The 12335-nt window shown below is 33.8% G+C and overlaps 1 protein-coding gene across 4 annotated transcripts in view; it reads left to right on the forward strand.

Annotated features, from left to right (window-relative positions):
• LOC135078843 (rap1 GTPase-activating protein 1) overlaps positions 1-12335 on the forward strand; it is a 394789-nt gene that overhangs the window by 269463 nt on the left and 112991 nt on the right. The window lies entirely within an intron of this gene.

A 12335-nucleotide genomic window follows, 5' to 3' on the forward strand; every position in this document is an offset into this window, starting at 1 on the left:
CTGTTATTACGTTGGCACTGTTAAAAATATTGGCAGCAGTTCGCGTTGATGAAAACTCTCTGTTTATGTTTACTTCTTGTTAGCCCGTGAAACTGGAGGTTACTGCCAACTCTAAAATAGTGGCTATCGAAAGAAATATTAATGGAAAGATTTTGCGTATCTCATAAAAAAGCTAGTTTAGAACGCGTCATTTCATTTCAAATTAGTTCCGCGATTCCATTTTTTTTTTAAATTTAACGTGTCATTCGAATTCGAAAAAACAAATGAATGAAAAATAATTTTTGAAAATAGAACGCTCGCAGAATTTTCCAGACGCTGTAAATTCTTCGGTTACTCAAATCCGTCGCTGTAAAGGTTGTAAGCGACAAAACTCATTCATAAAATGCACAATAACTCTCAAATAAAATGACAGACAACAAAGGCAAGTGCATCATAATATAAATAAACATAAGTCCAAAGTCGTGATAAATCATTATAATAAGTAATCACAATGACGAAATCAAGTGTATTTTATCTTACGCTCCTTATCTGTTAGAAAACGAAGCCGTGTGGTTGATTTATTATCATAACATTAGTGTGTCTACACTTGTTCCTCTGATTCACAGATTATGTAAATGTATAATGACGAATAGAGAAACCTGCGTTGTCACGGACGTGTGCGAATACTTGCCAAATTATACAGTTGCGATTAGCATTGAGTCTGGGTCTTACTTAGGCCGACCAATAGTCAAAAGTCAATAGTCAAATTTGACGGACGTCAAATGACAAGTGGTTAAATATCAAAAAAAAATGTTTTTCGAACAATGATTAGCTTGACTTTTAGTACATTTTTTTAACTATAAGTTAACATTTTGTTAATATTTAACCATTAGTAGCAAAATTTAACAATTTGTTATTTTAACTATGAATAAAAAAACTGGGCCTTAGTTGGTGTCAAATTACTACAAAAGCCTATTTCTTTCTTCAAGCGCTTTAATTTGTTATTAAAATTTTTGACACCACTGTACCGCGTAAAGGACGGTTTTTAGACACACATCACTCTCTTGAAATACATTAACTATGAATTTTCATAATACTTGATGATGGTTTTATGTAGTGGTGCACAAAATAATACATTTTTTTTTCAAAATTAATAAAAAATTACTCCCCTAAAACTTAGCAATTTTTTTTGTCATAATATTGCTCAGTCACAATTTTTTTACTGAAAATGTTTTAAAACTTAAGTTTTTTTTGAGTTTTGACTCAAATAAAGTTTAGTAATCGTGATAGTTTTACTTTTAGCTACTAGACTTTATTAAATGTTATCTATTAATTAATTACAATATTTCAAACTTATCTGAAAATTACTGTAGTTATACGTAGTTTTTCATATCATCATAATATACCTAAATAAGGAAAAGCTATTTTGTATTTTGGACTTGGTATATTATTCTGTTTTAATTATGTTTTGCATGCTATACACCTGCGATAATAAATTAGTTAATTTAATTAGTTTTATCAATTAAAATTAACTAAAGGTTTGTTTATTACTTTAAATTAATGACATCACTATACTGTACGTACACGTTTTAACAAATACAATTAATTGGAACTTCAAAATAATGTCAAAGATAAATATTTATCCGCTAAATATAACATTGTTTACTTGGTTTTAATTAATTAAGTTAACTTACATGTATTTTGTTTCCTATATCGTGATATTTGAGAATAATTCATTTTTAAGTAACGAGTAAATCAACCTTATCGTAAAAAAACAATTAAAATATTTCTGTTAACGGCGTACAAGTTATTTGTGGACGTTGAACCGAAAAGTATTAGTTATTATTTAACTGTAACGGACAACGGTACATTAAGGTAAACACTGGCTTCTAACGTAGCTTTAATAGGTGGTATTTCAACATAAAAAATATTTTATCAATAGAATTAGTATTTTATCCTCAGGGGGCATTAAGTAGGTACACCTTACTGTATTTTGACTACAGCTTTTTCACAAGTTGCCAATTTACAGGTTAACGTTTATTTATTATTTATTTCTGAATAATTTTTATGAGGCATAAAATAATGCAATATATTATTGAGTATTGAGAAAAAAAATCACCATTCTATTAGGTTAATTATTTTATCCCATAAAATGTTTCTTTAACTTACTATTTGCTAGCCTAAATAACTGTTTTTTAAATAATTTTATCCTACTCTCCAGGTAGAGATTATTCCTGTTTAAATATTCCTTTGTGAGATCAAATGATTTATTTTTGAACATTAGCATATTAAGTTAAAGCTTCCACGTTTCATGTCAGTGAGCAGCCTAATGATCAAGCATAACGAGGTTGTTTCTCACGCTTCTACTTAAGTATATAAATATAATATAAAGGTAACCTAATTCTGGCGCAAAATCTTCATAAGCGCGAACATCAAAGTGCCTCGATATTGCACCGTAATGTTAGCGCAAAGGACGGTAAACATCACGACAATATTGTTAAGTCGTCGCCAGATCGGATCAACATCGTGAGGTAGCAGAAAAGATCGTAGCCGGATCGTGAGGTACCAGAAAAAATCGTAACCACATCGTGAGGCGACTGAAAAGTCGCAACAAGGTCGTAAAGTTACAGAAAATATCGTTGCAAAATAATACAACCCTCGTGACGAATGTCGTTAGGTTTTCTCATTATGTCGACACTTGAATTTATACAGCAAACATAAAGTTGTATTAAATTTTATGTAGATGCAGACTACCGTCTCTCTTTTATGTGACAAAGATTACTTAAGAGCGAAATGAAATGAATTTTTAAATTTTTACTTCGTAAGTTTTAGTACGATTCAATTGTTTTTTCATTCACATTTTTGCATTAAAAACAGAATTATTGAAATGAAAAACCTTTAAAGTCAAAGCATTTTCGGTAATCTGTATTTTTCTCACCTCTGCATTATCTTGCAATGAATATTTTTGTTATCGGTCGTGCATAATCTGTTGAACTCATCGATAAAAGAAAAGGAAATCGATTCAGATCAATCGATAAGAGAATTACCATTCTTATTTGCAGCAATAGAATGATTACGCTATTAAGTTAACGATTTGTAAACACGTTATCGGTGCATCTGTGTGGTGTCAAAACATTAGATTTTATATGTAAAATTCTATTTTCTTTTGTTTTTCGGTGTTTTGTTTACAGCTTCTTATCAATGGTAAACAAATTAGTTGCAAAAAATATGTTAACAAACTGTTTATTTGTACCGTAAAGTCATTATTTACTAAATCTAATACTTAGGCCCGGAGGGGAGCGATGCGGAAAAGTGTCGGACTTATGAATTTTTCTATAGAATTTGACAGCTGTGCGGAGCGGAGAGTTGTGGAAATAATGAAATCTAATTGGTTCTCTCCGTCTCCGTGTTGGTGAAAACCGGGCCTTACGGATAAAAATCATAACATATAATTCCCGTTCGTAATCTAAAAAGTTTCAAAATATGATTTCTGTGATAAGACACACTCCGAGATCTTTGTTTTTTTTTTCAAACAATACATATTCTTACGCGTTGTGGTGACATCATCGGCCATTAATACAAAGTTCAATATTCCACGCTCGCTAAATACGTGTGTTTCTATTCAGTAGTTTTACGACTGCTTTTAGAGTGACATAAATCTATGTTGCTATAAACATTTAATGGAGTGTCGTATTATCGATTTCACGTTACCTTAGCTTTAGGCGTTTCCTTATTTGATAACTGTTACTGGTACTTAATAAATTTATAATTACATACTTTGATCCCTAGCCGTTTCTGGATGCTTGAAGATTAATTAAAAGACTACTTCTTCCGTCATAAAATTATTATTACAAATTAAAGGCTACTTTGCAGTTTAACTCTAGCTTAATTAGGCTGAGTTGCACCATCTAACTTTGACCGTGACTATAACGATAACCGGTGTTTTTTCTATGGTTTGACAAATTTTTGTTGCTTGTCAAAGTTAAAGTAAGATGGTGCAACTCAGCTTTAGTGTGTTGCCGTAAACATTTTGCACAAATATTTGCGCGAAATTAAACAAAAGTGCGTTAACCTTCACCAGTGGCCTTATCATAATCGCTAATACTGCATTATGACAACTGCAGCGTCGTAACGTTGTAACCAGGTCAATCGGCGCACTTCAATTTCGCCAACGCAGTGTAACAGCCGCGTAAGTTGGCACTTTGACAACTATTTCACGGCACCGGCCGATGTCGCGGCGGTCGCTGACACCGCGGCTCGCTCGTTCTGCGTTATTTAATGAGGGAGAAATTAGGGTTGATAGCGTAAAATACTTTAAAATGACATCAGACGTCAAATACTTGATGATTAAAACTAAAGTTAAATGGCTGCAGTTAAAGCACATAAAAAGATACACTATACAAGGGATGTAGAAAATCGAGCGGCACAATTTAGTAGTAGAAATTATTGCTTTCACAATCTTTCAGAAGCCATTTGTCGGGAAAACTACGAAGTTGGCACCCCTGAATTGGATATGAAAACGGACAGGCTAATCGGGGCACCGTTATCAAGCGAATGCTTAGTAACGCTTTGCATTGATGAGTTATTTTCTCGGAAAAACACGTTTTTCTCCGTAAACGTATTTTGAAGGTAACACTTTGCAAGTGTCAAAGATCATTTGGAACGAACTAAGAATGAATACTTAATATTTTGTGAATCATTTCTGACAGTGGAAATGGGTTTAGAAATTGAAATATCCTCTTAAACCATTAATAAATGACAGTTATTAGGATACAGTTCCAAAAGTTTCACCGCAAACGATTATTAGCATTACTGATGACGTCATAACTGCTATGACCAACGTAATAACTTGCATGGTCATGGCCACTGTATTGGCAGCAAAAAGATTAACGTACCTCAGAAAAACCAAGATATCTTTGACAGACTTATGATATATCGACTATCGACTCAGCCCAACAAGGCAGTTTTATGATCGTAGATGGACGGATTTCATAGATAGTCAGACACCGTTACGCCGTTGTCACAGAATTGAAAATCGTTTAGCACAAATGATACTGGGTTTAGTAAATCTTAGCTTTAGCAGTGAAAGTAACGCTTTTGCTTTTTAGTTTACTGTATCATTAGTCACTTTCGATATCGATAATGCTAGATATTTCACTAGATCGCATTTTAATGTCAATGTTTATTGTAGCCGATCGTAAAATACGTTGTTTTTTTTGGTATTTTTTTTTTAAACATGTTAATTACTATTTTAAGACAAGTCTGATTGCCAATGACACAAATATATTATTCATATTTTCACCGAGTTATTTTCAATTCATGTTACATTTTTTTCAGCATTATAAAAGCGAAAAGCTTAGTAAAAAATAACGTTGTCATTGATAATAAAAACAAGAAAACAAAATAAAGTTGACTGAATGAAGCCGTGGCATATTAAATAGGTCGTATCGTTCTTTAAAATATTCTAAAGTAGGTAAATAGAATCTGAAAATAAAATTAGGTCGGTAATCGGGGCTCAAACAACGATGTTTCACAACAAAATAACAACGAAATAATCCGAGGATGACGTTTTATCTCCGAGATTAGAAAGAGCATTTGTGAGGAGAGATTAGGGACATTTTGTATTTGACGAATTTGAAATCGCTTAGCCGCAGCCATTCATGCGGCATGCGGCGGGTTTTGTTTGGGCTTGTTGTGGTTGACGGTTGGTTACGTTATCGCCGTGATTCGAATGAGTTTATAATTATAACCGACAATAGAATTCGATGTTTTGTTGTTTAGACATTGTTGGTTTATTATAAAGCTGACACATTTTGAGTTAATGACTAGTACTACAATCCATCTGCATCCGTATATCCGTACGACTCAGCAAAACGTGAATATGTTCCTCTTAGTTGCGGAATTAAGTCACCGTTCTGTCATTTGGGTTCAGATTACGTCAATTTTGCATCCCACTCACCCGTCATGTCATCCAGAAGTCGTGAAGTGTTATCATCGATTAGTGTCACAACAACAGTGTCACAAAATGTATGCATGCTTCGCCAGTGAAATGGACCATGCCGTGCTTGGCATTCTGTGCGCATTATTACTCGTCACGACTCTGTGATCTGAGTAATGTAAGCGGAGGTGCGGACTGCTTCGTTGAATTGGCCTATCCGTCTGTTAGCACTTTGTCTAGAGTATAAGTATGTTGTTTGAAAGGATGCAAATCTGAGCTGGCTTCTGAATGACATGTAGTCCAACGGTATTTTAGAGTCTCCGAAAAGTTACAGACTTTTTGTCGGCCGATAGTTTGGTCGGTTTTTAATTTGTATCAAGATCGGCCGATATTAAATCGTTGTAATGTGTGAACTGTTCATATAGATCGTTTCAACCACGAAGACGCGCTCCACCATTCTTCTGCTAATGTTTGAGTGTTATCGGTACACGCTAAATTATCCATGAGTGCATACGCCACACGATAAAGACGCTCGGATTGCTCCAATCAAACTCCCTGCACCCGGCGCTTCCCTCGACCAAAAAGTGGGGCGCATCTTCCTGGATGAAACGATCTATCTATACTGATTAACAGTCCGACCAAACTATCGGCCGACAAAAAAGTCTATAAGTCGGTGGGTTCTTAATGTGCGTTCTTCAATTGTTTGGTTTAGTGCACTTGAGCAAATGTATGCATTTCAATTAATTACGCTTCTGACGTAATAACGTCTAGATTTTTCTGCGTCTGAGCAACTTCGAGTTATCATTTTTGATTTCGCCAATTTAAACAAGTTTAAACGTTGGGAGAAAACGTTGACGCGGGAGATGAAAGAAAAATCTAAACCATCATAACTTTTGTGTTGAAAGTTGGAACTGTTTCTCCAAGCTGCAATGAGCTTAGGCAACTCCACAACTCCTTTGTGCTGTCGCTTTGAGGACATTAGAAGTTTTGACAGCGCAATTGTGAGAACTTTCGATCTGGGGAGGGACAAAAGTGAGTAATTAAAGAACACTTGTGGACAATATTGTCTATTGTATGCCAGATTCTAGAACGGTCGATTTACATTGAGACTTGGCATGCTCATTAACACAGTAAAATAAATACTTTCTACTCTTTTATGAAAGCTTCTAAACATTTACTATCCTAATTGGAAAAGAAAGAAGATATATATTATATTTTATATTATATTTTATGTAAATATACTAGTTTTATGATTCGTGAAAGTAATTATCTCTCTAGTTTATTTTGTCATGTTGCCAATTTAGATTTGCATTTTATTGGCATGTCGTGGCTGGTTTTGGTATTGGACGAATAAACCACGTTTTAGTTCATTACTTACTACACTGCTGAGTTTCAGTAGTCAGGTAGACATATCCATCCATATTATTAGGTATCCATCATTATGCCAAATTCATATTGTCTTTAAACGTACTTTGAAGTTATTATGTCTGGAAATTAATTCAAGGATGGAAATTGGGCCTCTAAATACAAATCGAGACTTTGACCCCGTAATGATAGAACTTTTGAAGGAACAAAAGGACACTTGTGGACGTTTTCGCTAAGACCCAGTCAAAGATGCTTTGTTTTAATAATTGAAATTAATCGTAGGCCATTACTAAAGCTAACTTGAACTTCTTTGACTTCCCAAGTTAGGCAACAATGGAATTAAAATGCCTAGACTGTGAAGAATTTTATAATTACTCGTAGTTTAATTACTTCGAGATTGATCTTCAACAAAATCACTGGCAGTTTTAAGAGCTTAGAACTTAGTTTATGAATTTAGGACAAGTTTTACCGGTTACTCATAAAGTTTCAGATAGTTGTCTGAAGAAAACAAAGGTTGCTGATCATAGATGACCTTCAAAAAATTTAGTTTATCTATCATAGCCAAATCAACCAACCCGCCGACATGAGTCGTCGACTTTTGACATGCTATCAAAAGTTACAAGAAAAAGTCGTCTATATGATTCTCTTGAAATAAAATCGCCAACACCAAGCCACCGGATTGGTCAATGCCTTGGTGTGTAGAGTCCTTAACAGCCTCCGAATATCAAAGACCGAATATCAAAGACTTTATAAAGTAAGTGGTAAAAAGGGTCTTGTGTTGATTCTCTTGTTGATAGATGGCAAAAAAGTTTATTTATAAGTTTTTAATTTTTATAACCAAGAAATTGGTCAGTTGATTGATAGGTCTATAATAAAAACACATGGGGAAGTTTCTCGCACAAGCGTGAACAAAACTGTTACACGAATTACATAACTCGTTACGGCTCTTATGTAAACGTTTTTGTAATTTTAATAGCTTCCAATTAAGATAGCTTCGCACATAACATTCGGTTTATTGATTAAGAAAATCGATTCAATCATTTGTTTGAAGATGCGTTGAGCAAGCGAAAAAGATAAATTGAAAAATCTCTCCTTTTTTAATATGCTAACCTAGCAAAAAAATATTCAATGTTTATCTAAAGACACTTTAAAAGAGTTATATCAATATAAGTGTTATATCAGAGGAATGGTTGTAAAAATGAGTTATTACTAAAGTTTTTCTTTAAATGTGACAAATTAAAATCTAGATTTCTATTTCTAGAAATCAGCAATAAACCGATTAATAATGTTTGAATATAATCTGTGTTAATCTAAAACAAAAACAAATCTTAGATGAAAATTATACGTTTCTTCGAATGGCGTAAATCTTTCAATAATTCAGTCAATGCCAGTGTGCTATGCTTGTTTTTACTTAGTAATTACTCTAACGCTTTCCAGTATCTGTTTTCCCCTGTCTTCTGTCCTAGTCATGCACATCTAATTAGAAAGAGATAGTTATCATTATCCGTGGATTAAAAACGTGGGAGTATATTTATTTAATGTGTTGACTTACAACGTTTGTAAATGTGGAACATTATAAATTCAATGTTGCAAATCAGTACACGCATATTCATATGCTTCATAAATAACGGTATTTCATATACCGATATGATATTATGTTAATACATTAATAACAAGATTGATAATTATTCAAATGAATGTCTTTTTTATTTCAATTATTTCAGATTATATCAATGAATAATAACTTAAGATTTTTTACCTGCACTTACTGTCTAATGCAGGAAGTGTTTAGGTGTGACTTCAATCAAAGGAAAGTCAAACAAAAACACACTAATATTTACTTTCGAATTCAACATTAGATTGACAAGTTAGATTTTTATGTAAATTTTATCCTGAAAAACACCTTCCTACATTATATCGTGCGTGAAATCTGATTTACCTACGTATGTAGCAACGTAGCAAACATGAAGTGATTTCACGCTAGCATTAGCATGGATCCGTCGGATTTCGTTTCGGCCATCTTTGAAAACGATACCCGGAAAACTTTATTGCCACGTCACCTCCAAAAAGTGCCCTGAAGGTTCAAAGGTCGAGGACCTTCGGATGCCAAGTGTAATCGCGTGGAACACTAACCGTTATTGGCGCATGTTCCCAACTAGTCACACTAAAACGTGTAACATTGATATTCATTGAAAAAAAAAATCCCATCAAGCATCAAGTCATACCGTAACGGTGTTAGGACATTGGTTTACCTATCTTCCCAACCTGATATTTTCCTCATTAGGCTTTAAATTAATTAGGTATTTTTGATTTTTAATGTCTGTTGTACATTGTTTCTTTTTAAGAAATCTCTTAGATCCTTACATCTTTAATGTACCTACTTAATGTGTGAACCGTTGGGAAGATAGGTAAACTCCTAACGAGTAACAGTGTTACACGTTTCGGTGTGACTGCTTGGGAACAATCGGATTATTGGCGTCCGATCGACTCGCACGCACAAAACTCATCTGTCACCGCGACATAGCAATGGATTTGTTGATAAACAAATCGAGGAAAAAGTTGTGGAAAGGTCACAGAGTCGGTGACTTCGTTGCTGGGCTGAGGGTATATTTTTGTGAACTTTCGCAAGCATGACACGTGACACGGAAAATGAAAACTTTTGTATTGAAAAAATTTCGACGATAAATGTCACTGAGTAACTAATTTTCTCCGTGTAAGTCCTACGCAAGTACTTACGCAAGTATAACACGTGATACGGAAAATGCAAACTTTTTTTATTAGATGAAAATTTCGACGATAAATGTCACTGAATCCCAACAAAATATTTTAACAACTTATTTCTTCCTTGCCATTAAACACTCCTCAATAATTTTGCCAGTCGTAAGTGAAGTGCCTCACTATAATAACGTAGTTACTTTGCCAGACGTAAGTGAAATACCTCACCATAAAGTTACGGCCCCATAATATGTATATCTCTTTATTCTCTTTAGTACCTGCTACCCCATTTTTATAAGGGCTCTGTATATGATATCGCATTTGGAATCTGGCTACCTTACTTATATTATGAACCTGCTTAGTCAGCTAATGCTAATAAAAGTGTTCATGGGGTGGGCAACGGCGCGTGACACGTACTTACCATGGGAAATAAAGAGGATTCTTATAATCAAGCTAGTAAGGTTCAAAATGTAATGGCAAATATGTCGAGAAGCAGACACCACTAAGGGAGGAAAGTAGCGAAATGTCAATCCGGTGTAGACTTACCTTTTACCTTTTACTTTACTTTTACTTTTTGATGTTTCTTCGAAAACTGGAGTCATGGAATTATCTGCTACACGCCATAGGATCAAGCGTTAAAAAACTTTTCGCAGTTTTCTCTAAGACGAAAAAAATGACATGGTGCAGACTTTATAAGTTAAGTTACCAAACTTTTTTACCAACGAAATATTGTTAGATTTGAAGAAAGGATTTATAACTAACTTGATAAAAAGTTGATAAAAAGTAAAGGAGGAAATCGAACAAACTAATAATCATATTATTATACTTACTTTATCGTTACCTACTTTATTATACCCCCTTAGGACTTCTAAAATAATTTTTGTCCTAACATAAAATGCTAATAGTTAGTAGCTAGTTCTTGCAACAAAATACTCATGAAAACAATTTTTCTTTGTTCTAAAACAAAATTGCCTCGAACCAAGTTTACATAGGCAAAGTTTCACCATACAACTTCAAACAGTGCTTTGTGTACACACGCCATAGATTTCGCAACGACTGTCCCATTATTACCCATGGTACTTTTATGTGTTTGTTTTCATGCCGAAAGTGGGCCACTTGACGAGAGATTATGGGGTATGCAATGTTTATAGTAGCGAAAGATGATACAGTTCACTGTTACAAACACTCCATACAAACCGCTGTTATACTTTTCAAAATTACTTTAGTACCTATTTACTAATTTATAAATTAAATCTCGTCAAAATATGAGTACAAGACTAGCCTAGTCAGAAAAACGTTTTGATACTCTCCTGTTGAACGTGTTTATTCATAGTTTTAACTGTAGTAAAATCTTTATAAATGTTCTTTAAAAGCATTCATAAAGTGTGAGCCTACTGTACTTCGATATTAAGTTACAGTTTTTTATGATAAAAATTTTCAACTATGTTTTTAAATTGCTCTATCCAAGCGTAAATTGTTTACAATACGATGCATGTTCACAAAATCACATAAACATGAAAATGTAAACAGTTTTAGTCAAAGTTTATTTATTTTGTGAAAATACTGGCAACACTGAAACAAGACAACAACAAACGTAGAAGTGGTAGTTAAAAGTAAACCTAAGAAGTTCAAGTGAAGCTTCAATTGTTTTACGACTCGTAAACTTTGGGTTCCGCCAACTTTAGCACTTCTTGTATACGACAGCACGTCAAGCTATACATAGTGACATTTATGCCGTTGTAACACAGGCTATTTTGCAACAAAAATGTACAGTTTTATGTGCTCAAGATTGTACTAGAATAGGTACATTCTATCCATTTCAATGGAAGTTGGTTATTATTAGATCCATACTGGCAGGTTACAATAATACCTTTGTCTTTATTTTCGTCTTTATTATTGGAAAAGGAAAATTAAATGTCAATTCAAAGAAAAAAAAGAAAAAGAAAATTAAACAATGTGATTTAAATTTAGAACGATTTTATTTTAATCATCGATTCTTTGATAATAAAGTTCTTTCAGCCAGCACCTGTCAACTATTTTTTTTTTACAAAAGAGTATTGTAGGTCGCGCAACAAGAGTTAAGGCAATCATTGTTAATATAAATTCAACACGTCATGAAGTTTTTAACTAAAAAATATGTAATCTGGAAGATATTATCAAATGCTAGCGACTATTTCCAGCCAGGATTAGCACGAGCGTCGGTTCATATCGTAAAACTGAATTCTCACAGGAAACGTGCCAAGCTGGCCTAGATGCGGAAATATGGGCATTACGGTTGGTGCAATGCTTGGATTAAAATCTACTGGAATCATATTTTTATGACGAACTCATGTGGGTT

The sequence above is a fragment of the Ostrinia nubilalis genome, chromosome 15 (genome assembly GCF_963855985.1).
Source record: "Ostrinia nubilalis chromosome 15, ilOstNubi1.1, whole genome shotgun sequence".
NCBI lineage: Eukaryota > Metazoa > Arthropoda > Insecta > Lepidoptera > Crambidae > Ostrinia > Ostrinia nubilalis.